Raw genomic sequence first — 24,312 nt, 5'->3', positions numbered from 1 at the left:
GTCTGACCTGGTGTGATTACATTGACAGATACCACTTCCTGGCAGTGATCCGCTCGAGCGTTACATCTGAGGGAAAAAGTGTTGTTCTGGTTTTTCATTCTCAGGTTGTTGGGGCTTTTTGTTTTGTTTGGGTTTTTTTGAATTTCTGTTGCTTGATTTTTGCTGTATATATCTCTTTCTATCATGTTGCGTGCCATTCTGGGAGCTCTTGTAGGCTTTAAATGCCCAAAGAAATAAGCAAATGAGCTGCTGCACCCCTATGAATCGGTCGTACTGGTCAGATGTTAGTTCCTTCATGTGATTATGTCCATGGGAACAACTCCCTGTACAGAAAGTTTTAAGTTCAACTGGGTGAGAAAGCAAGAGGGTGTTACGTTGGAAGTACAGTTACGCCAGTACAGTAGCAAAAATGCAGCTTTGAATATTACAACCAGAACAAACAAATAATCACCATGTTTGACAAGAGTGGGACAAACAGTCATAAAGTAGGAGGAGGAAAAAAAGAGCATTTACTCATGTTGCAACCGTTAGGTTCCATTAGCAGTTAACCAGGTGTAGGCTGTGTGAATATTTTAAGTCTAATTTAATTTAGCACTTGCATGAGGTGTATGCTATTTATAAGCAAGTAGCACCAAATGCTTCCCTGGGACTTGTAGCAGGTGGGAGCCAATTTAGCTCCGAGTCAGTGCACAGTGTGCATAATTCAGAGTTTTCTCTCTTTGCCTTCCAAGGCAAAGCTGGGAGATCTGTGTATGTGCACCCACGAGGCAGATCCAGAAGAGATAAGAAAAAGTCACCTAACTGAATTGACACGCCTGCAAACAGGTTTTGTGAATGTCACTCCCCTGTCTTGGCTAGACAGTCTTGAGGGTTTGTTTTCTCTCTCTGGAATTCATACGAGAAACGTGGAAGTGGTTTATATTCCCCCTGGTTGCCTGTCACTTCTTGAGAAGGGATTTTGATACATTTCCTGGGACATAAAGAGCTGGTGCCCCATTGGCCATGCAGGAAGCCTTGGAGAATACGGATGTTCTGTGCTCTGCGAGAGGCGAGGGCTGTGCCTGGGGATGGTGCTGCAGCTTCTGGCCTGAGCACAGAGCAGTGTCTAGACTCTGTGACTTTTATTAGCTCTAATTCAAGTTGGAGTCATTCATGGCTCCAGCCAAGTAACCAGAGTAACAAAACAGAATAGGAGAGAGGGACAGGAGGATGATAGGTTTAGGCTGGAGGGATTCATACCCACTGAAATGTTCTCGGTGGGAGACAGTACCATCAAGCAATTAGATTATAAACAGAACAGAAGAGCTGATGGTATTGGAGAGAGCAGTTAGGTCAAATAACTCCTGCAGGCAACTGGTCCTTAAAAAGTGGTCATAAGATCTGGTTGGCAAAGACAGAAGGCATTGATCCAAAGCAGCGCCAAACACTTTCTCTTTATATCAAGCCATTTGCAAAGTATTCGCTGCAACCTTGAATTAAGTTACTTGGGCGTAATCCCCATTAAAGTCAGTGTAATGCTGCCAAGTAAACGTGCTTTGGGTCAGGATGCAGAAGTGGCTGAAGTGATGCAGGACATGTTTGCTGTGAAGGCTTCTAGTATGTTCCTCCAAGATGAAGCCAGGGGACAAAACAGAATGAAATATAGACCACATGAGCAAGCTAGCTTTATCTAGCACAAAGATCCACATGATATGACTTTGAATGTTACTTTTTTCTCGGTATGCTGATTAACTAGTGATCTCCATGCACCTTGAAAGTGAAAACACTACATGCGGATATAACATCTGCATAATGTTCTGGGCATAGCGGAGCAAATGTTTGGCAGGAGATGATTCAGACCAGGCCTGCTTCACAAGACCAGTTTTGGCACTTACCTTATAGCTATGCCATTGCAATCTTCCCACTCAATCTTATTTGTTCATGCCTGTGTTTCTAGTCCTGTGAAAAAACTTGTACTTTAACCAGTGACCCACACTTCGGTCTTCAGGCAGTATTTTTGGCATTGCTACAAAAGGAAAAAATGTTTGTTTGTTGTCACTTACTGCAACATTTTTTTGTCTCAACTTACAACTAGATGATAGATAGATAGATATAGATACCATATTATGATGTATGAAAAGATTAAGAAACATTATTAATTAAAAGTACTCGTCCTGAGTACATTGAGTACTGAATACATCGTCCTGAGTACATCGTACTGAGCTCCCAGGACTCTTTGGGGGAAGTCATGCATTTTAAATGCGCACTGGATATGATTTAAACGTATTGTGCGGCTCTGCCTGTTGTTTCTCTACCCAGCCTACCTGATAGGGCTGTTGTGAGCATGAAAAAGGAATGAACCCTTGTACACTGTCCTAAGTTCCCTGGAGGAACAAATGCAATAGACAAAGAAATACATACAAGTTAGTCATGTTTTCAAGATTTCCTTTATGAGGGCGTAAAACAGGAAGGAAGGAAGGAAGGAAGGAAGGAAGGAAGGAAGGAAGGAAGGAAGGAAGCTAAAATTGGTATTTCAGAAAGATTCCTCCGCCAAGTGAAAATATTTCTGCACAATCCATGCTGTAAAATAAGAAGTGCCTGCCAACCCTTTAGCAGGCTATTCTTTGTGGAGCTGCATGCAAACTCCATTTACTACGTTGACGCATGCAATGCTGAAGGTGTTAATTTGTTTGTGTCTGAAGCCCAAGTCTGCATTCTGCCTGTAACTGCTGGGACCTGACTGTAAACGTGACTGTCACGCTGCCTTGGTCTTTAAATATCTGAACTCGAAATAGATGCCTGTGCAACATGGTAGGCCTGGCCCCATTGTTTTGCGAGACAGTGTTATTCATTTAGCTTCGGCCAGCTGCTCTCTATATTCAGCTTAGAGGAACAGACTGGAATTTATAACCAGACAGGCAGGCTCAGAGGTTACAGGCTGTTCTCTAAGCTGATAGGAATACAGCAAATAGACACCCACTGGAAATGTGTGTGGCCTCCAGAAAAATATGTTTGCAAAGTAGGATAATTTCCCCAACCCCCCTTAAAAGATTAGATGAAACACTATTTTCAGGACCAAGAGCCTTGCCACCGACTGAATGGTGGACAAGCCACGTCTAGCAGGATATGGCAGTGTGAACTGGTGTTTTTAAGTATTCAGGGGCAGGGAATTGAACTCTTTTGCTGAATGGGAAGCGGGAGCCACTGAAGAATGTTTGATCAGGTTTCCCCCTGGTGGTTGACTCAAAGCAATGCTTAAATCCAACCACCACCAAGTTCCAGGCTTAACTTGTGTTTGTTGCAACAGCCATAGCACACTATTGCATGAAACAGGAGTGGGCATAAAATGGGTCCTTTGCAGGGATGCAACCACAGGAGGAAGCATGCAAACTTCACTCCCAGTCTTGGGCATTTTTGCACCAGAAACATGAAATCCTGCTTTGGAATGGAGGCATATTGTTTAAAATTATACAGAGAGACGCAGAAAGGAGGCAGACACATGGCACCCTCTAGAAATAAGATGCTTTGGGGACTGTTTACATCACATTGAGAAACATTGCTTGTCCTCCTGCTCCCTTAGTTTGCAGTGGAAAGTTTCCCCTTATTTACATTTTAGCACATTTTAAGTTTCTAGCCCTTATTGTGGCAGAGACACAAGTGAGAATGGTGGGGGGGGGGGAGCTACAGCCCCATCTGACATTCTCCACAGTCACCTACGGACACACCATTCATGGAAGACAATCTTACTTGACTACAAGTGATCGCCAGAGAAGAAGACAGGCAACCATTTCAGTCAGGTTAGCAGTCTGGGTAAATGGGATGACAGGAGCACAGCAAGTCAAGAAGCAAGTACGAAAGTGGACACAACTGTAGACAGGGCAGATTTTGGAATAAGAAACGCTTCAGTGGAACTATTGGGGCACTTCACCAAATAGTTATAAGTAAAGATGCAGAATATGGTTTGTTACTTATGGCTATTGACTCCCCAAGTCAAGAGCTTTCTGCCCAAACCAGAGCTTAGGTTTCTGCTAGATGGCACAAAGTGCTTGTAATTCTAGTTTCTGTCTTAATATCCAAGATCCAAGCACAGTTCTCTGTTTACCAGATCACACCCTCTCTGTGTGAGATTAGCATAAATGGGATGGGAGGAAGTTCCATTCTCTGCTTCTTCATACAAGGCCAGATCCCTTATCTTATTTCTGTTTACAAGTGTGTGATATTTCAAGTCCCAGTTGTTTTTATTTCACATTGTTAAAAAGTGCAGAACCATAGGAGAAAGAAACCATTGTCACCTCCATAAAACACCTTACTGCAAGCCTGCACAACATCAGATCAAGGCGCCAACCTCAACCTCCTCCTTGCCAATATGCAACTCCCTGTTCAAATTCTAAATAGCCATTGTTTGTGTGAGAACATCTAAGGCCCACCCATAAGAACAGGGCAGAAAAAAGCGAGAGTGCATGTGTTGCTTTTGCCCTGGATTCAGAGGCACACTATGATATCGCTAGTGTTTTGCATGACCCATGTATATCTGAAACTCCTACATTGTAGGAATTGCTGCAAGACTGGAAAAACCTAAGCACTGTTATATTAAAGCAGTTTCCAGGGGGAGGCTGAAGATGCTAAAAGAGGAGACTGATGCTGTACACATGCCATACCTTAAAAACATGTGACTTCCCCCAAATAATCATGGGAACTGTAGTTTGTTCAGGGTGCTTGGAATCATAGTTCTTGTGGAGGTAAACAATGGTTCCCAGGATTTTTGGGGAGAAAAGTCGTGCTTTAAATGTATGGTCTGTACACAGCCTGAGAAAATGTGGGATAGAGAAAGAATGGAAATAATAAGCATAGCAGAGCCAAAGGTACAGAGTGACTTGAAGTGATGTAGAGGGAGAAGAGACAGTGATATGGATCGGACACACACAGAGAGAAGTGTGATACCTGTTGCTGTAGAAGAGGGAAACAGAGATGAGGGAGCAGACTGGCAATAGTGAAGAGAGAGTACAAGGCGAGTTGTTTTAATATCAGTTTCAGAGGGCCCTACTTGTGTGGCTGCCTCTGAGAACAAATAGCCTGGCTGACATTAGAGACAGGGCCTTCTTAGGAGTGGCTCCTGTCATATGGGCAGTGCTTTTTTTCTAAAAAAAATGTTTAGGGGTGCTCTCATTTTGACTCAAGAAAATCACCATTTTATAGTTCAAATCGGAGAAAATAAATACAGTAAATGGACAAAAGTACAAAGTTTCACAAAATGTTTAGAGGTATGCGTACCCCTGCATCCTCCCAGAAAAAAATCACTGCATATGGGATTCCCTTCCAAGAGAACAAGGTAAAGCTATAGACTTCAAAGATAGCTTAGAAATATATGAGATAAACAGAAAAAAGGAGGGAGAGTTAATAAAGAGAGTGGTTCAACAGTACAGTAGTGCAGCACGAATAAAGAGGGTTTAAAAGAGAAAGAGTTCAAAGGCAAAACACTGAGTTAAAATTGTAACAAAAAATCTGTGGTTAATATAGTGATGTAGCCCACTTCATAAAAATATTAAAGTGTGACCCACAGAGTGACTTAATAGTTTGCATCCTTGAATTAAAGTGTATGAATATTCTTAAAAGCATGAGCTGGAGGGGAGATATCTCTGAGGGCAGCTCTTTTAAATTGCCTTTATGCCACTTGAATTATCAAAGCTTGCCCCCAAAGGACCCTGGGAATTGTAGTTCGTGCAGGGCTCCAAATGGCCTGTCTCACATGATTGTGTTCTCCAGAATCCTCTTGGAGGAAGCCCTGAAGGTTAAAACCGTTTTTAAGTGTATTGTGTAGACACGCTCTGACATAATCCTCAGAATCTTTAGCCCCCTCAGAAGGTCCAAGCAGAGCTCACACAGAACAGAATTTGGCCCCAAGCCTTCCAAAATGAAAAGCATGACTAAAATAATATTATTTTTCTTGAGTCTTGCTCCAAGGCTTTGATCTGAGCCAGAATGGTGTCATGTGTGCTGTCAAAATAAAGCTAGTATGAACATCTGCTATGGTCTGATGTGTGTGTGTGTGTGTGTGTGAGAGAGAGAGAGAGAGAGAGATTGGAGAGATTGGTCTTGGGAAAGGGATGCTGGGTGAGTAAAGCAGGAAGGAAGCTAGTAATAGATTGGCTCCTCATCAGTTGCCGTCTCAGTCAATGGAAATATTGACAAGAAGGTGGGGAAGGAACTGAGCTACAGGCAACAACAACACTGGATTACCAAATCTGAAAACAATGAGGTTTAGGTAATGAGGAGGGGAAAGGGCAGAGGTGGCTGGATTTGGCCCACTCTTCAGTTTGAATTTAATGGGATTATATGGTGGGTGTGTATGTAATAGTAATTATTATTATTATTATTATTATTATTATTATTATTATTATTATGCCGCCCATCTGACTGGTTGCCCTAGCTGCTCTGGGCAGCTTCCAGCAAATTATAAAACAAATTAGGCAAAGGGAGAACATTTGTAGCCTGCCATTTTTATATACATGCCTTCTCCCGGTTTTATTTAACTTACAGGCCCTCTGTTTTAAAAATGGTACCTGAATTAACGATGGCAGGAGTGATAAATATTTATCAGCACTCCTGTGCTCCCGTCCCAAAGGCCCGAGTCTCCTGTCAGAAAAGTCTCTCGGAAAGAGGCGGCGTGGGATCGCGGGGGACGATTAGCGTGGCCTGCCTCCTGCCAGTTCTTCCATTACCGATCCCCCTGAGGCCACATAAAAGATTTAAAAACAAAACACTCCAGACGTTTCCTTATCAAATAAATAAATAAAAGCGGCATTTCTGGCTGCAGCCGCTCCCTTTGATGGGGGTGGAACGTGAAGGGCAGAGAAAACCTAGCCAAGTGGGGAGAGAAGTCATGGGGGGGGGTTTCCTTATTAGAGGCTATGAGGGATTGGGGGGAGGTGAATGACTGGGGACTGCAATGGGCATGAGAGAGGAGAAGCTGATTCTCCAATGTAACTATGGCCAAAATGTGTGTGTGAGGATGCTGGTTCCATCTCTGGCTCATAGAAGTGTTACCTGCTTAAATGGAAGATCATGCCTCACTGACAGATGACGTCACCCCCAAACAGAAAGGCACCATGACAAAATAACCCCCAGTAAACACTGGAGTTACCTGAACAATGAACAATATGCAAAGGCGTGGTTATTTATTGTTCAATTAAAGCAATGATTATTGGTTTTATTGAAAAATTCATACCATAAACTGTTAGAAACACAGGAAACCTGCCTTATACTAGGTCAGACAATTCTTCCTTCCAGCGTCAAATTGCCTGCTCTGATTGGGTCTCCCAAGGGTGTCAGCCAGAGGCACCAGCTGCTACCTGATCCTATAAACTGGAAATGCCAGGGATTGAACCTGCAATGTTTTGTCAAGCAAAGCAGTGAGTTCTATGAGCCCAGGTCCCCTTCCTCTAATAAGGTCATCCTTGCTACCCCAAGTATCTGGGAACCAGAGTTTGTTAAGGGTACTGGGAATTGTAGTTCAGTGACAAACTATAGTTCTCAGGATTGTTTGGAGGAAGCCATGACTGTTAAAGTGGTATAAGAGTGCTTTAAATGTATGGTGTGGAGAACGAAGCATGTTTGGAAGCAGGTTTTTTCCCCCGCTGGAACTCGTGGTTCTAAAACATGCAGTAATAATGCCAGATTTAGATTGGTTGAAACCATGGTGCTGTCGTTAGGGGGAGGATTATGCACGCTGCAGGAAAAAAGAAGTATTTGTAGTTCAGAGATGTAGTTCAGAGATGCACCACTCTGCTTAAAGGAATCAGAATGTGATGGTTGTGCAACAAGCACTAAATCCCCTTTTGCCATCATTTTATGTATCCTGTATCTTCAGGACATGGGTGGCGCTGTGGGTTAAACCACAGAGCTTAGGTCGGCGGTTCGAATGGGGTGAGCTCCTGTTGAATGGGGTGAGCTCCTGTTCGAATGGGGTGAGCTCCTGTTGCTCAGTCCCAGCTCCTGCCAACCTGGCAGTTCGAAAGCACCTCAAAATGCAAGTAGATAAATAGGTACTGCTCCGGCGGGAAGGTAAATGGTGTTTCTGTGCTCCTCTGGTTTGCCACAAGCTGCTTCATCATGCTGGCCACATGACCCGGAAGCTGTCTGTGGACAAACACCGGCTCCCTCAGCCAGTAAAGCAAGATGAGCACGCAATCCCAGAGTCGTCCGTGACTGGACCTAACAGTCAGGGGTCCCTTTACCTTTACCTGTAGCTTCACAACATCTGTGTAAGATAGTTAGTGCTGAGAACTGGTGACCAGTCCAAGGCAGAAATTGATTGAAAGCATTGTTAAGTTTGTGCACATGTTCAGATTTTCTTTTTGCTTCTCAAGGTTGGCAGAATGTTTTTGTTTGCGGCTTGCAGAGAGTTGTCAACCTACATATGTTTGGGTTTTTTTTAAAACAAGTCCACATAAGAAATGTGTTAGTTTTTAAGATACCTCAAGACTTTTTGCGGTACGTACTCTATTTCATGAATTCCTTTGAGGGGGGAGAGACTATCTTGGGAACTACACCAGGAACCCCAACCACCTTACTTCAGTCTTGACATTGGGCTTCCAATGAAGTTAGATCATGTTTTGGTGACTGTGGGTTTTTTAAAAACATGGGGAAAGATGGGTCCCTGAGGGACCCCCCCCCCACAGCATAAATTACTTGGTTCTCAGCTGTGGTCCCTGAGTGCTACTCTCTTGTAAGAGTCCTGCAAAAAGGAGTGGAATCACTGCAGTATCTCAAACCTCCCCACCCCAAGTCCTTTCAGAAGGATACCATGGTAAGTAGTATTGAAAGTCACAGAGAGATCAAGGAAAATGGACAGAGTTGAGCTTCCTCATCCCTTTCCCAATAAAGGTCTTCAGTGAGGGAGACTATTTCAGTAAATACCCAGCCCTAAGGTCAAACTGAAATGGGTCTGTAAATCCACTTCATCCAGGAACATCTGCAGTTGACTGGCTACAATCCTCTCCACCACCATGCCCAAAAAGGAGATATTGGCAACTAGGCGCTAGTTATCTAACACTTCCAGGTTCAGCGTGGGCCTCTTTAGGAGGAGTATGGAAAATGTTGTCTCTTTAAGAGACAACATTTAAGAGACACTTTAAGAGACAACATTTGTCTTTAAGAGTTGTCTTTAAGAGTTGTCTTTAAGAGACAACATTTAAGAGACACTTTAAGACAAGCAAGGTGTCTATGTATATATAGATATCTCTATCGGCGAAGGGTTTCGAGATGCAGTGATCCTTGAACCCCTTCCAATCTACGCCCCATCCCAAGGGATGAGGGTAGGGAGAGCAAGGATTACACACCTCCGTCATTGGTGCTGTGCAATGCCAGGTCCATAGGCAACAAAACCGCCACCATGCGTGACTTTTTTGTCTCGCAGGGGATTGACCTGGAAGGCGAAGTAGTCTCCCTACATGAGATAACACTCCCAGGTTTCTCTGTCCTCCATCAATCGTGGACTGTGGGTCGGGGGGGAGGAGTAGCGTTGTTATTCCAGGAGGATTGCTCTTTCAGAGCTCTGCCATCACTGACGATCTCTGGCATTGAATGTGTTGGTCTCGTGTGGGGCACCAACCACCCAGCACACCTGCAGCCACCCTGTCAGACCTGCTGGAGGTGGTGGCGGGCTGGGCCTTGGAGTTCCCAAACCTACTGGTTTTGGGAGACTTCAATGTCCATGCCGATGCCGATCCCTCCTCACAGGCTCTGGACCTAGTGACTTCCATGGCAACACTAGGGCTCTCCCAGGTTGTTTTGGGCCCCACTCATCAATCAGGCCACACGCTGGATCTGATCTTTGGGGCTGGCATAGATGTGATCATGCTCCTTGCTGTGGAAGTGCCATGGTCTGATCACTACGCCCTGAAAGCCAAGATTGACTTCCCGCTCCTCCCTGGCTCGGGTGGCGAGCCTATTTGGGCTCGTCCGCGAAAACTGATGGATCCTGATAGATTCCGACAAGCCTTGCGGAACCCTGATCCTCCTGGCGACTCATTAGATGACCTTGTTGAGGACTGGAATAACCGGCTCTTGGCAGCCATTGATAAGCACCCTCTGCGACCCCGTCGAAACCGGGCCCCTTGGTTTACTGAGGAGCTCCGGAAAATGAAGCGGGATCTCAGACGGCTAGAGCGAGTATGGCGAAGGACTCGTGACGGAGCCTCAAGAACATCTTATAGGACGCCTATGAGACGGCTATGAAAGCTGCTAAGAAATCTTACTTTGCAGCTTCCATTGCATCCGCTAGCTCTCGCCCGGCACAACTTTTTAGATTAATTAGGTCAATAACGTCCTTAGGAGGACAACCAAATTTAAGCACAAATTCGACCCACAGCTGTGAGGCATTCGCGAGTTTTTTTGCGGAGAAAGTCCTGTTGCTCCGCCGTGACCTCCCTGCCAATTTAGATACAGTGCCTGAACTGGAGGCCCCTCGACTGACTTCAGGTCCAGTGTTGGACCATTTCGATCTGATACTCCCTACTGATGTGGATAGATTCCTCCAAGTTGGTAGGCCCACCACCTGCCTCCTCGATCCGTGCCCATCTTGGCTGATTAGGGAGTGTCCAGATGTTGTGCGGACCCCCCTGGTTGAAATTATCAATTTGTCCCTTGACACGGGGACATTCCCAGGGGAACTGAAGGAAGCAGTGGTGTGTCCACTCTTAAAAAAAACTTCATTAGATCCCTTAGACCTATCCAATTACCGCCCAGTTTCAAATCTTCCATACCTGGGTAAGGTAATTGAGAGAGCGGTTGCTGAACAACTTGGTAGGTTTCTGGAGGAAACATCGGCATTAGATCCATTTCAGTCCGGTTTCCGTCCTGGTTTTGGGACGGAGACGGCTCTGGTTGCCCTAACAGATGATCTCCGTAGACAACTGGATCAAGGTGGGTCACGACTGCTGATCCTTTTAGATTTGTCAGCAGCCTTTGACATGGTCGATCATGATCTTCTGGACCACCGCCTCGCAGACGTGGGGATACAGGGCATAGCCCGTAACTGGTTGTGCTCTTTTATCTCTGGTCGGGGACAGAGGGTGGCACTAGGGAGGGAAATGTCGTCGCGCCACTCCTTGGTGTGTGGAGTGCCGCAGGGCGCAATTCTCTCCCCGATGCTTTTTAACATCTTTATGCGCCCCCTTGCCCAGATTATCCGGAGCTTTGGGCTGGGCTGTCACCAATATGCTGATGACACTCAGCTCTATCTGCTGATGGATGGCCACACCGACTCGACCCCGAACACACTGACCAGATGCTTGGAAGCTGTGCCGGATGGTTTCGTGGGAGCCGATTGAAACTAAATTCTTCAAAGACAGAGGTCTATGGCTAGGTCGGGATGGCATGGGGATGAGGGACCAACTCCCTTCTCTTGCGGTGGCCCAATTAGTGCCATTGCCTTCCGTTAAGACTTTGGGTGTAATCCTTGACGCCTCCCTTTCCATGGAGGCGCAGGTTACAGCAACAGCCAAGGCTACATTTTTCCACCTTCGCCGCATCAAGCAGTTGGTCCCTTACCTTTCCCGCCCCGACTTGGCCACAGTGATCCAGTGGTCATCTCCAGGCTTGACTACTGTAATTCGCTCTATGCGGGGCTGCCCTTGAAGCTGTCCCAGAAACTCCAGCGGGTACAGAATGCTGCAGCGAGGCTCCTCACGGGGTCTCTGCCATGGGAGCATATTCACCCAGTGCTTTTCAAGCTGCACTGGCTCCCGGTGGAGTACAGGGTCAGATTTAAGGTGCTGCTTTTGACCTTTAAAGCCCTTCACGGCCTAGGACCTTCATACCTACGGGACTGCCTCTCCCGGTATGCCCCATGGAGAGCCTCAAGGTCCATAAATAGCAACACCCTAGTGGTCCCAGGCCCTAAGGAAGTTAGATTGGCTTCAACCAGAGCCCAGGGCCTTTTCAACTCTGGCTCCGACCTGGTGGAACGCTCTGCCTCATGAGACCAGGGCCCTGCAGGATCTGATTTCTTTCCGCAGGGCCTGTTAGACAGAATTGTTCCGCCTGGCCTTTGGTTTGAAGCCAATTTGATTCCCTCCCTCCCTCCCTCCCTCCCTCTCTCTCTCTCTCTCTCTCTCTCTCTCTCTCTCTCTCTCTTTTTCTTTTCTTTTCCTTCTCCTCCTGCGATGAGGCTACATTTTAATATTTTAATGTTCCATTATTTTAATGTTGTATTTTATTTTTGTTTTTAAGTTGTAATCATTCTTCTTGTTTTTATTATTGTTTGTAAGCCACTCTGAGCCCGGCCTTGGCTGGGGAGGGCGGGGTATAAATAAAAAATTATTATTATTATTATTATTATTATTATTATTATTATTATGTATTTAGAACAGGTGTTGGCCCTTCAGGTGTTGCTGAACTACAACTCCCATCAGCCCCAACAAGCATGGCCAGTCATCAGGAACGACAGGAGCTGTCGTTTGCAAGCATCTGGAGGGCCAAAGGTTCCTCACACCTTATCTAGAACATTTGTATCCCACCATTCCTCCATCATAGTTTTCAAGGTTTCGTAGGTGGTCTCGCATTCGGGATCTGACTAGAACCAGATCTTCATAGCATCACATGCCTTCACACCATTTCCTGCTGTTTTGCTTTTGCCCCCTCATCCAAATGCTTCACCATAAGAAATGATGTGGTACTTTGTTGTGTAAAAATAATGCAAAAAAGTTACTGTCGCCCAAGGCCATCACTGTAAAAATAATGTGTTGATTAATTAGGCCTTAGTAAGATAAACCTGATTAGGTGAAGTTCACCTGTTCTTTTATCTTTAAAGCTGGCAGCAAAGCACCAAGTGATTAACAGATGCTCAGCTAACACGACATGAATGTTTTATAGAAACAGAACCGTCTTCTCGCCCCTTGCAATGAAATTTTTTCACCTGCTCTGTGCACAGGTTACCTGTAGCTTGTTTTCACAATGCATTGATTAGCAGTTAGAAAGTTTTTAGGTTCAGAATTAGTTTTCTGGTTTTCTACTTTTCTTATCTTACTATGCCCTTTTTAAATGTGGAGGTTTTTTCAGGGGGTTGTTATTATTTTGATTATATACCGTATTTTGTGGTTTTATATTGTGATTTTATTCTGTGAACTGTCCCTGAGTCCTCTGGGTATAGGGCGGTATATAAATAATAATAATAATAATAATAATAATAATAATAAATGTTGTTAAACACCACATGAACATCCTTGCCTGGATAGTTATAAGTATAAATAAAGGTGACAGCAAATGCCTTTGTGTAAACAATCTTGCAGTTTGTTTTTGATTGTTGATGAAACCAGTGAATGGCCTTAACAAAGAAACCATCTGAGGTTCCTGTCCACAACCACTTCGGTGACGTTAATTGTCTTTAAAATGTCTACAATAGCTGGAAGTCGTACAATATCCTGGACCCTGGAATCTTTGGATGACAAATCTAAATGGAAGACCATGCAAGGCTAAAAATAGCTTTGAGTTGAGGGAATAAAAGCAGCGAATTTATGTTTTCTTTTGTTGCACTTGGCAGGAACCACCAAAGAACAGTTGATTGTTGCAAACTTAGCTGCAGGAAAGACTCCCATCATTCAGAGATTGGCAAGTCTAAGAGCCAGACGTGAGTTTTTAGCACCAAAAACGCATAGCCATTATTCAGCAAGGATCCAAACTCCTTTCCTCAAAGTACTGCAGCAATTTCCCAAATGTTATGGATAATCAGATAATTTTCTCTAAGGTAGTGCTTGTGCTGCAAAAAGCCCATCCCAAAACCAAAAAATGCACAACAGTAAGCAAGTTTAATACATTCTTTCTAGGAAAAAACAGGTTGTCTCTCAGCAAGAGTATCAGTTGCCAACATGACAACAAGGTGGTCCTACAATCTGCATCAGTCAATAGATTTTGGGGTACAATTAGTGGTCAGTAAATTGTCAACTTTTGTTTATTGTCTTACCACTAGAACATGGGGAGAGCACAAGTTAGCTTTTCAACTAAATACTTTGGGCTACCTTGGCAGTGAATTGTATTTTCAGCTAATTTTCTTGGGCTACTTTTCACTGGATTATATAAGGTTCCGTAGATTTCTCCCATTCCAGTTCCTATAATTTCTGAGGATTGGCTGTACCTAGTGCCCCAAACTCCTTGTCTTTTGTTTTTCAGTAGATAATTTTTGTAACTCACTCCAAAACCGGTTCATGTGCAGTTTGCTCTTCCCAGTTTGTTAAGGTCTGAAGGTAGAAGCCTTCAGTCCACAATTTCTTCCTTTCTCAGAAATAATGCAGAGATTGAAAATCATGCAGTTCTAATTTGTTGATGTTGAGGGTGTGATAATTTACCCCAGTCCCATCAACAATCCTTTTAGTTAAGAGAAAGCAAAAGTGACATAATGACATGCTTTATCCTGCATTGAGGCTGGAGGGAGAAGAATATTCTTCTTCCTACATGGTGCCTCCTACATCTTCCCACCTACTTTCATGTGCTTTCCCCTCTCTTGAGGGATGACTGTCCCTTCAGCCTGGGCTCCTTTGGGAGGAAGGTCAAGCTATAAATTTAATAAACAAACAAGCCTCAGTCTGCCCTAAACCACAGCCACTACCACCTGCCTGCCTGCCTGCCTGCCTGCCTGCCTTCTTACTTTCAACCAGTTTATCCCCATAAACTGCACTCCATCAGCTAGCCTGCTTCTCACCTGGACTCACCCTATGGAGAGTGGGTATAGCATTATAAGAGCTTTTGGGAGAACCACATTCCTCCTTGTGATTGGGTCCAATTTCCAAGATCATGTGTGCACACAGCTCTTTCTCTTTGCCCTGTGTCACTGTAACCGTATGTCATCTCATTCCCATCTCTCTCAATTTTTGACTATTGAAAGGTTTTTCATAAACCTGGAGCCTGAAAAAATATACTAATATTGTGAAAGGCAGAAAGACCTGGATCTCTTTATTACTTACTCATGCTGCTTGGCAGCAGCCGCAAAAATGCAAACCTCTCTAGTTCTTGTAATGTCTTAAGAACAGATGAATGCAATTTCCTAGGCTTTGGGAGTTTTGTGGGGATAGCCATTTATCCTCAGAAGAATATACCATATTTGTCTATGTATAAGATGATATTTTTTCATTAGAAGTAATAGGCAAAAATTTCAGGTCATCTTATACAACAATAGCAGACAGGCAATTGTTGGCAGTAGCCAGCAGGAGATTGGTAGCGGTGATTGGGTGTGTGATTGGTTGCTGTGGCAAGGCCTTTGGGCAGGCTATTTATGACAGTGGCAAGGCGTGTGTGCAATTGTCTGGGGTTGCCTCGAGAGTGCAGGTGGGCTTTTCGTGGTGAGCGTGCAGACGAGTGGTGGCCATGACGATGTGTGCTATTTTCATTGGCGGGCAGGCTGTATAGCATAGGTAGGCAAACTAAGGTCCGCGGGCCAGATCAGGCCCAATTGCCTTCTGGATCTGGCCCATGGATGGTCTGGGAATCGTCGGGTGGATCGCAAGTGCACACGTTCTTTCCCTCTCCCTTACACTGCGGTGGCGGCGGCTGTGCCTCCTCCCTCCCTCCTCCTGGCTTCTCCTCGCCCTGCATAGAAGAGAAAGGGGGCTGGGCTTTGTTGGTGCCAGCAGCAGCACTCAAATGGCCGCCATTTTAAGCAGCCCCTCTCCAGAGCTCTTTCACACGCCGCTCATCGTCCCTCCGCCACCGCCAGCTCCTGCCGCTCACAAGACACAGGTGAGCAGCCACCGGGGCTTGTGGTGCTCTTGCCATCTTTCCCCCCAAAAAATAGAGTCCGGCCCCCCACAAGGTCTGAGGGACAGTGGACCGATGCCCTGCTGAAAAAGTTTGCTGACCCCTGCTGTAGAGCGATTGGTGGCGGTGACCCTCCCCTCAAAAAAGCTCAACAACCTTGGGCAATTCTCCCCACCCTTTTTGCTGCAGCTCCAAAAAATAGGTGTCGCCTTATACATTGGGGCATGTTATACACGAAAAAATACAGTATATTCTAGAAAAATGCTTTCTTACAAATATTTCATATCTGGTTTTTCATTATCAAATGAATGGTGGCATGGAATCTTTGAACTGCTCTTTAAGTTTCTCCTGGCTAAATACCTTTGGATAAGATTTTCAAGAAGAAATTAGCAAGACTTACAACAGCCAGTAGGATATGCACTATGTGTTGTCAAGTTCATCTCCTTCTTTCTGTATAGAACAATTAACCACACACACACACAAACGCTTAGTGCAAGTTTTGTGTCAGCTTTCCTGTGAGTCTAATTTCTGCATAACCCTGACCTAACTGACTAATGTCTGCAGCTGGCAAGTCCTGCACTCTTTTGGCCTCCTGTGACATGCTGGCATATGAGCAATTCCACCAGCAAGAGGTAATTAAAGTCTGCTAATACATAGAGCAATAGCACAGCTTTCACTGTAAGGTTTGGCTGTTAAAATAGATAGCACCTTCTTGTGGAAACTGTGTGTCCAATGTGCGTCTCAGAAACAGACTAACACAGCCATTATCTACAACGCAAGATTGGTTAAATTATTTAAAAACCTTAATTTCCCTCTGATAACCATATCTATTTTGCGTTCCTGCAGATGTCAGTGTAGTATAAAAAATACATCTTGAAATGAAAGGCATTCAATTAGTAAAAGGCAAGGTGTCAGTACCTTTCTCTGGATACTGAGGTATGAAAACATGTGGTATGAATCTGGACCATTGCACTCAATAGCAGCAAGGAACATCTGATCTATAAGGTGATCAAGTAGAAGGGGAAACTGGGCTGCTCTGCCACAAGTGTGCAAAAGAGGAAATGTCTGCAGACACAGATTGTTTCATCCCTGCATGATAAAGTGCACTTGGAGGAATTCAACCTTCTGCCCAGTTACTAGAGGTACAGGGACTTTGTTGGTCTTTGCATCCAGTCAAGAAGATTGCATCAAATAAAGCAGTTACTCAGGCCAAGAGTAACATAGATATAGGAAAGGAAGATACAAGCATTTCTGGTTGCAGACTGTATCGTATTCAGGCAAAGTGAATTAACCATAAGCTGCCCACTTTACAGCTCACCCTCCCAATTCCTCCCTCCTTCCCTGTTTTCTTTTATACCCTGCTGCAGGCAGGTACAATTTATCATGCAAAACAAAGTGGGGAGGCATGTTGCTAGCAAACCTCACAGCTTGAATAAATTTGACTGAAGTAATCACTTACGGTTTCTGGAGGTATAAGGCTTTATTCATGCAGACATGTACAGGATGAGTGGAGATCAAAAAGAGAAAAATAGCAGACATTTTTCTCAAGTTGGAAAATAACAATAAACAAAATGGTTCAGCATTTAGTAGTGGAGGTAACTTAAACACAGAGGCTCTAAGCAAGAGCTGGCTAGATCACTACAAACTCAATAGAAGGAAATATATTTGCTTTTCTCTAACAGACCCCCACAAAATCCAGAGGGAAAACTACTGTTTTTCTCAAGAAGTGCCAAATTTCATTTCTGCCTGACATGTTTTGGAAAATTTTATTTCTTTATGAGCTTTTCTCAATGCCGACATCTTTGCATATGGGATTCTTGGTTCTTAAGCACACAGTTTGGAGAAACTTTGTCACTAGAAGACTCTGCCAGCTGCAGATATTTCTGTGAAAGGGTAGTCTGGTCACAGTGATCTATGCTGGATTAGTCCATTTGTATTATATGTGGGGTTCCCCTTGAAGATCTCCACAATGACTTGGAAGCTTCAGTTGATACAGAATATGACTAGCAGGGTTTGGAATGATGCAGCCAGGTTTGTGCAGATCCTGCCAATCTCAAAAGAAGTTACAGGATCTGAAGAGGAGTTGGGTCGCCCATTGAAAGTAGGGGAAAACAATAATGAAAATGAATGAAATAATGATGAAGAATGGATGTGCTAGTAGCTTAATAAGTAATAGAATCAAGTTGCTCGTTACATAAATGAATGGAATAGCTGGATGGGGGTGGGGAGTACTTTTTACATCCGAAAAGCTATTGGAGCTACTGTGACTCGATTTGTAAGGCTTTGGTCTATTGATGGGAATATTAAACTGGACTGAGTAATTGAAGCATAGATGGAGCCTTAAGGGTTAGGGAGAAAAGGGCTGAAGCTGTTTTAAACCTAAATTAGGGGGGAGAAAATGTATGGTGAAGAAGAGGGCCTTTTCCTGCTCCCCCTCCCCCACCAGTATCTAAAGAGCAGGTCCCTTTACATCCGCAAAGCGAAGCAGTTGACATAGCAAGTGAATAGAGGAGCAGCTGGGTCTCCCTAGGAACACCTTTTTCAGAGTAGCAAAGTAGCTGGAAACATCACCAGCCTCCTAGGGGACATGGCAAGATGATCAGTAAATAGCAGGTCACTTTTCATGTGCTGCCGTTTGAAACGAGACAGCTTTTCTTCTAACGCCAGCTGCACTTTCTCTGCACGAAGCCACCTATCTTTTGAAGATCCTGGCACACATGACAAATCCTGTTCTTGCCAGCCAAGTCTTGCAGCTGGGATAACCAAAAGCCCTAACTTTGCTAACTGGAAGGGCACACATTTAGAAGCAGGGCAAAAGAATAATCTAATCTACTCTGATTAATCAGGCACTAATAATGGGCCACAACCCGTCTTGGTCCATTCCTGTTGTCTTCAGAAACATGGCAAACATGTTAGGGAACATTCAGAAGACATCTTCAGCAGATGGTACAGGAAAGCATTTACCAAGGCCCCATTGATTTAAGTGAGTCCACCCCAAAGTGAGAGCATGAGCCACAGTCTCCTTGCTGCCACTTGGAATGGGGAAAAGTTGGGTTGAAGGCAGTGGATGCCCACATCATGTTCTTCCTGGCTGCATGCAAAAATGTGTGTCTGGTAAGCGTGGGTCTACTACGAAGCTAATGGAGCTTAAACTTCAGGGCCCCAGAATGGACTTTAGTCCACATTGCTTAAAGTTTTTTGGTCTAGTAGACCTTATTCACACAATTCGCACAATTCAAAATGATTGTTTTGCTGTTGTATAGATTTCAACAATCCCAGTGTTTGAGAGTCAGTAGCAAAGATATTGTAAAGGTATGATGACCTGCCATGGAACAACCCCACTGAAGGAAAAAACAGTGAGTACCCAGACCTCATTGCTGGTTGTGAAGGGAGCCCCATAACAGTTCAAACTTCAGGGCCCCCAGAATGTAGGTCTGCCGCTGGTGTACAGCCCTGACCACAAGATAGCTTTCAGTGTCAAAGATACTGTGAAGTGATGTGGCGTTTGCCCATTCTTTGGGGATACGTTTGTATTGGGGGAGAGAAAGGGTTAATAGGTTGACCAATAAGAAAGCCCGGGAGTGGAGCCTACCTGATTTTGAGGCTCAGCCCAGAGGTTTTGAGAGTTTGGTTGGTTCTTTGGGGGGGGGGCAGAGATAGAGGAGTCAGAGTGAGTTAGAGACAGGGACAATACTGAGAGGGAATAGAGTGACAGCGTTTCAAATATATTTTAAAACTTGTTTGTGTTTGAAATAAACTTTAATCTTCATTGTTAGCCCTACCTGACTGAGACTCAACACTTCATCAGGGAACCCTGGGGTTTTTCCACAAAATTGGTGCAGCAAAAGAATAAAGTGGTGGTGTAGAGGTCAGTAGTCTGTAAAACGACTGGGGGCTCTGTACAAACACAAGTGGGTCTAAGCGTTCAAATTTAGGAATGCTAAATTTATCATGCACAACATTCAGTAACTCTCTCAGTTTTGGTTTGGTCATACTTTCTCCTTTCCTCCTCCACATGTGACAGCTTATGGATCAATACATGCCATTGCTCTCAAATACATAGAAATATTGATTTTGCACCACTGTGGTCTTCTACTTTGCTTCATACTGATGAACAGAATTGAACATCGTGTCACAGTAAATGAAATCCACTCTTGATCACTGTTCAATTTTATTTATTTTTACTCTGCTGTCTTATCTATACAAGCATTCCCTACCAGCTTCTCAACCTGCCTATACATGTTTTAGACTGCAATCCTTTACCCATTTACGTGGGATCAAACACCACTGAACTCAGTTGGACTTCTGCCTGAGCAAGGATTGTGTTAGGTTGTGCTGTCAGTTTCCCCTGCAACTACCATGCTATTTTGAACTCTCATCTGATTTTTAAGCAAGGGGGTGTCTGTCGATAACTTGTCCATGATTCACTTCAGGCTGCTACATTTAAAAAATGCATCTGGGTGGGTGGCTTAATGTTGCAGGCAAGAGGAAACCCTTGGAAAGGAAGTGGTGATGTCTTCTGTGCTTGAGGCTGTTGGTGCACTTACAAGAGATTGTTTCTGTCCACCACGCCTGGTGGACAAGCAGAGGCCTTGCCTGTCTCTGCTTGCTTGAGTGAAGCTTTGTTCCTCCAAAGGGATGTATTTTTGGCACACCTGATCCTTTTCCCAGTGCTTATCTATACTATAATGCTCTAGAAGGTTGGGGTACGGTTGTGTATGAAATGAAGCCTCCAACACAGATTACCCAAACTACCCTAGTGTCACAGATTGGGCAGAAAACTCTTTGACAGAAAAGAGGCAGAAATGAGCCTAGCTTCCTTGAGTCACAATCATGGAACCTATAATGGCCCCCACGCCCTTCTTTTTTTTTTTTATAAAGATATTTATTAGGGTTTTTTTATAAAAAATACAAAAATAATAAACAACATTCCTTTCGTCTTAACAAATTTTCAAACCTTTTTGGACTTCCTCACGTTTCCCGTTCACACTTACATTATCAATACATTTTTCCAAGCAAATTATCATGTAATTTATAGTCGCTCTTTTAAATGATAAATAACAATTCTTCAGCAATTTTTGTTTTCTAAAATCTCACTTATCTTCCAATTCAAATCCAGATTAGTGATGGCCAGTTTTTTATAATCAAGCACCCTTCTTAACATTCCACCAAATTACAATATTTTTGTAAATAAATCTTAAATTTCCTCCAATCTTCTTCAACCTTTTCTTCTCCCAAGTCTCGGATTCTGCCGGTCATTTCCGCCAATTGCATATAGTCCATCAGCTGCATCTGCCATTCTTCCAGTGTGGGTAAATCTTGAGTTTTCCAATTCTTAGCGATAAGTATCCTTGCTGCCGTTGTAGCATACATAAAGAATGTTCGGTCCTTCTTTAACACCTTCTGGCTGACTATACCCAGGAGGAAGGCCTCTGGTTTCTTAGTGAAAGTATACTTAAATACTTTTTTCAGCTCATTATATATCATTTCCCAGAAGGCCTTCACTTTCGGGCAAGTACACCAGAGATGAAAGAATGTTCCTTCATTTTCCTTACATTTCCAACATTTCTTTTCGGACAAGTGGTATATTTTAGCAAGTTTAACAGGGGTCATGTACCATCTATATATCATTTTCATTACATTTTCCTTCAGAGCATTACATGCAGTGAAGTTCAGCCCAGTGGTCCACAACCTTTCCCAGTCTTCAAACATAATATTATACCCAATGTCCTGTGCCCATCTTATCATAGCAGATTTAACCATTTCATCTTGTGTGTTCCATTTCAACAGCAAGTTATACATTCTTGATAATATCTTACTCTTTGGTTCTAACAGTTCTGTCTCTAACTTCGATTTTTCCACCTGGAATCCTAACTTTTTGTCATTTTTAAAAACTTCTTTAATCTGAGCATAATGTAACCAGTCTAGCACAGATTGGGCAGAAAACTCTTTGACAGAAAAGAGGCAGAAATGAGCCTAGCTTCCTTGAGTCACAATCATGGAACCTATAATGGCCCCCACGCCCTTCTACAGTGGTTTCCCAGGCTCCCTTATGTACGTTGAGCTGGGACTATAGCTTATTCCTTCATCCCCACAGCCTTCTCCTCCCTTCTGAGGGTGTGAGTGTGCTGTCTTTTGGTCTCCTTTTTTGATTCCTTCACAGCACCAACCATTGCTGAGCAGTGGAGCTACTGCAGCCTCTCCACGGCACCTTGTCCTCCCATCGGTACATTCACCCCTGGTGTCAGCACTTGCTGATGCTGAGAGAGACATGGAGCTTCACAAAGCTGAGAGCTACATTAATCTCAGCCATACTGGGCCAGCACTTTGCTTGTAGCAATATGCTCATTTTGCATGTTGTAAAAGTGTTTTACACTTGCGCACACAGACACACACACCCACACCCACACCCACACACACACCCCGTGGGCTATTTATTTCTATCTCTAAGAAGATGGTGGAGTCGGTCAGAAATGTTTAAGATGCGTTGATTCCATTGAGTCAAGATGGTCTGGCTATGTTTTATCTCGCCATAAAAGTTAGAAGTAATTCCATGGATTGTGTTGACAGCATGAAGTGTGAAACAGAGCTCGGTGTTAAGACTGGTCTGACTCTGCACTTAAGATGGGTCACACACCACCAATGATGTCACCAAAGCAGGGCAAGTCCGGTTGTTACGCCGCACCCACATAGCAAGCAGATATGCCAGCAAAGACAGCTATGACCCGATGTTTATTCTTAATTATTTGGAAAAGCGCTCAGAAATGTTTGGATGGGAATGAGCACCTTCATGATTTTGCAGTGAAGCAATCTCTCAAAGGGCTCATTACTGGACAGGAGTGCAAGTTATTCCAAAAGGTATGGTTTATATTGTGGCTGTGCATGTCAGCAGCCCTACGGGAGGCAAGTAAATAAAAGGACAAAGGAACCCATCATGAACTTACTTTGAGCTATATTTCCAAATGAAAATGGAAAGTATTCAAAAGCATCCATTAATAAATATCAGTTATATTTCAGATCCTGTTAGAGCACTTCAGTCTGTAGCCTTGAAACCTGAAGCAAGAATGAGGTTAATGCTTTGTGTTCAGACAGTTGCCCTAGAAATGGATAAATATTTCACATTAACTTGCGTTCTTCTGCCAATTTTTTGTCAGAGGGACCAGGGTTCAGAGATGTAGCATTTGTGAATTACCAGGAGTGAATGTTCTCTTGCTTTGACCTTTGGAAATGGCTCCAGAGTGATTGGCTGGCTATCCTTACCCTTTCCCCAGAGGTCAGCAAGGTTGTAAATATAAGAGCTATGGAACAGCCAGATAATCAAATTGAGACTCTTCCACTGCAATGCAGGGTTGTCACAAGAAAGTGAAATCTTATCCTCAGCAGAGGCTGCCTTTCAAGAGCACTCTGGCAGTCGCTGTAATTGTCTACTCCAACGATGTGTGCAATTGCACCACATAAGGAGACTTGTGTGTGCATTTCTAAAATCTAGTACCTCAAAATACAGTGCCATTTCCTGTTTGAAGTGTTGGGTGCTGTAAGCAGGAGAGGAAAAAACAGCCCCCCAGCCTCTCGGAAAAGATGAATGAAGAAGTTCCAACTCACTCATAATGCTTGTTGCTCCATCAAAGAACAGCATGAGTAGTGGTGGTGTTGTTTTTAACAAAAATGTAGCTGCCTAGCCAAAGCAAAGTACTATAAGACAGTGGTGTATCCTTATAGTTTGCAGTTTGTTCTGTTTGCCTTATGAAGTGTATCTCTTTAGAAATGGATGGGGGAACCTGCAGCTCTCCAGTTGCTGTTGGACTCCAACACCCATGATTCCCAGATAGCACAGCCAATAGAGCTGTAATCCAAAACGAATGTGGAAGGACACTGATTCCCTGTCACCACTTTAGAGTCTCTGTAGTCTGACCCTTAGGGATAGGCTTCCCACTATTCTCAGGGAGAAATGGAAGGATGAAGATTGAGAAAGAAGGAGTATGGAGACTGGAAAGTAGACAATGTAACACCCATTTTTAAAAAGGGATCTGGGGAGAATCCAGGAAATAACAGACTTGTTAGTGTAATGTCTGTCCCTGAAAAACTGGTGGAAAGTATTGTTAAAGCATATAGAACAGGGGTCTGCAACCCGCGGCTCCGGAGCCGCATGTGGCTCTTTTACACCTTTGCCGCGGCTCCGGGGCGGATACTAGCGAGGGGAGGAGGCGCATTGTGCGCCCCGACACTCCCCACTGTGGCGGGCGCTGTACTGGCTGTGACGTCGCATGGGGGCGGTGCGTGCGTTACCTGCCCGCCCGCCCGCCCGCCCGCTACATTGTAAGGGGCATGTACGCTGGTCACTGTTTTGAAGGGGAGTGAAGAACACACACACACAAAAAGGTAACTTGTTAATTTAACGTTTATTTCTATGAGGAGGAGTAATTCTGAGGGGTCAAACAAAGAAATAATAAAAAAGTGACAAAAAAGTTATTTTTATGACGAGTTTTGCGGCTCCCAGTTTTTTTTCTTCGGAAACAGGTCCAAGTGGCTCTTTTTGTCTTAAAGGTTGCAGACCCCTGATATAGAAGAACAAGCCGTACTGAAGCA

General features: G+C 44.0%; 1 protein-coding gene and 1 long non-coding RNA gene across 2 annotated transcripts in view; one reads left to right on the top strand and one right to left on the bottom strand.

The window, feature by feature from the left end:
- Window positions 1-24,312, top strand: part of LOC310828127 — a 49,505-nt gene that overhangs the window by 6,243 nt on the left and 18,950 nt on the right. The gene's annotated exons all lie outside the window — the stretch shown is intronic.
- LOC310827983 (integrin beta-1-like) overlaps window positions 20,590-24,312 on the bottom strand; it is a 437,041-nt gene continuing 433,318 nt past the window's right edge. Inside the window, exon 16 of the transcript XR_014556585.1 lies at window positions 20,590-21,650. The gene's annotated coding sequence lies outside the window, so the exon portion shown is untranslated. The remainder of the gene's footprint in view (window positions 21,651-24,312) is intronic.

The sequence above is a fragment of the Podarcis gaigeae genome (genome assembly GCF_964106915.1).
Source record: "Podarcis gaigeae genome assembly, chromosome: 12".
Lineage (NCBI taxonomy): Eukaryota > Metazoa > Chordata > Lepidosauria > Squamata > Lacertidae > Podarcis > Podarcis gaigeae.
Note: the sequence above shows the minus strand (reverse complement) of the source record. Positions and strands in the feature narration are given on the sequence as shown.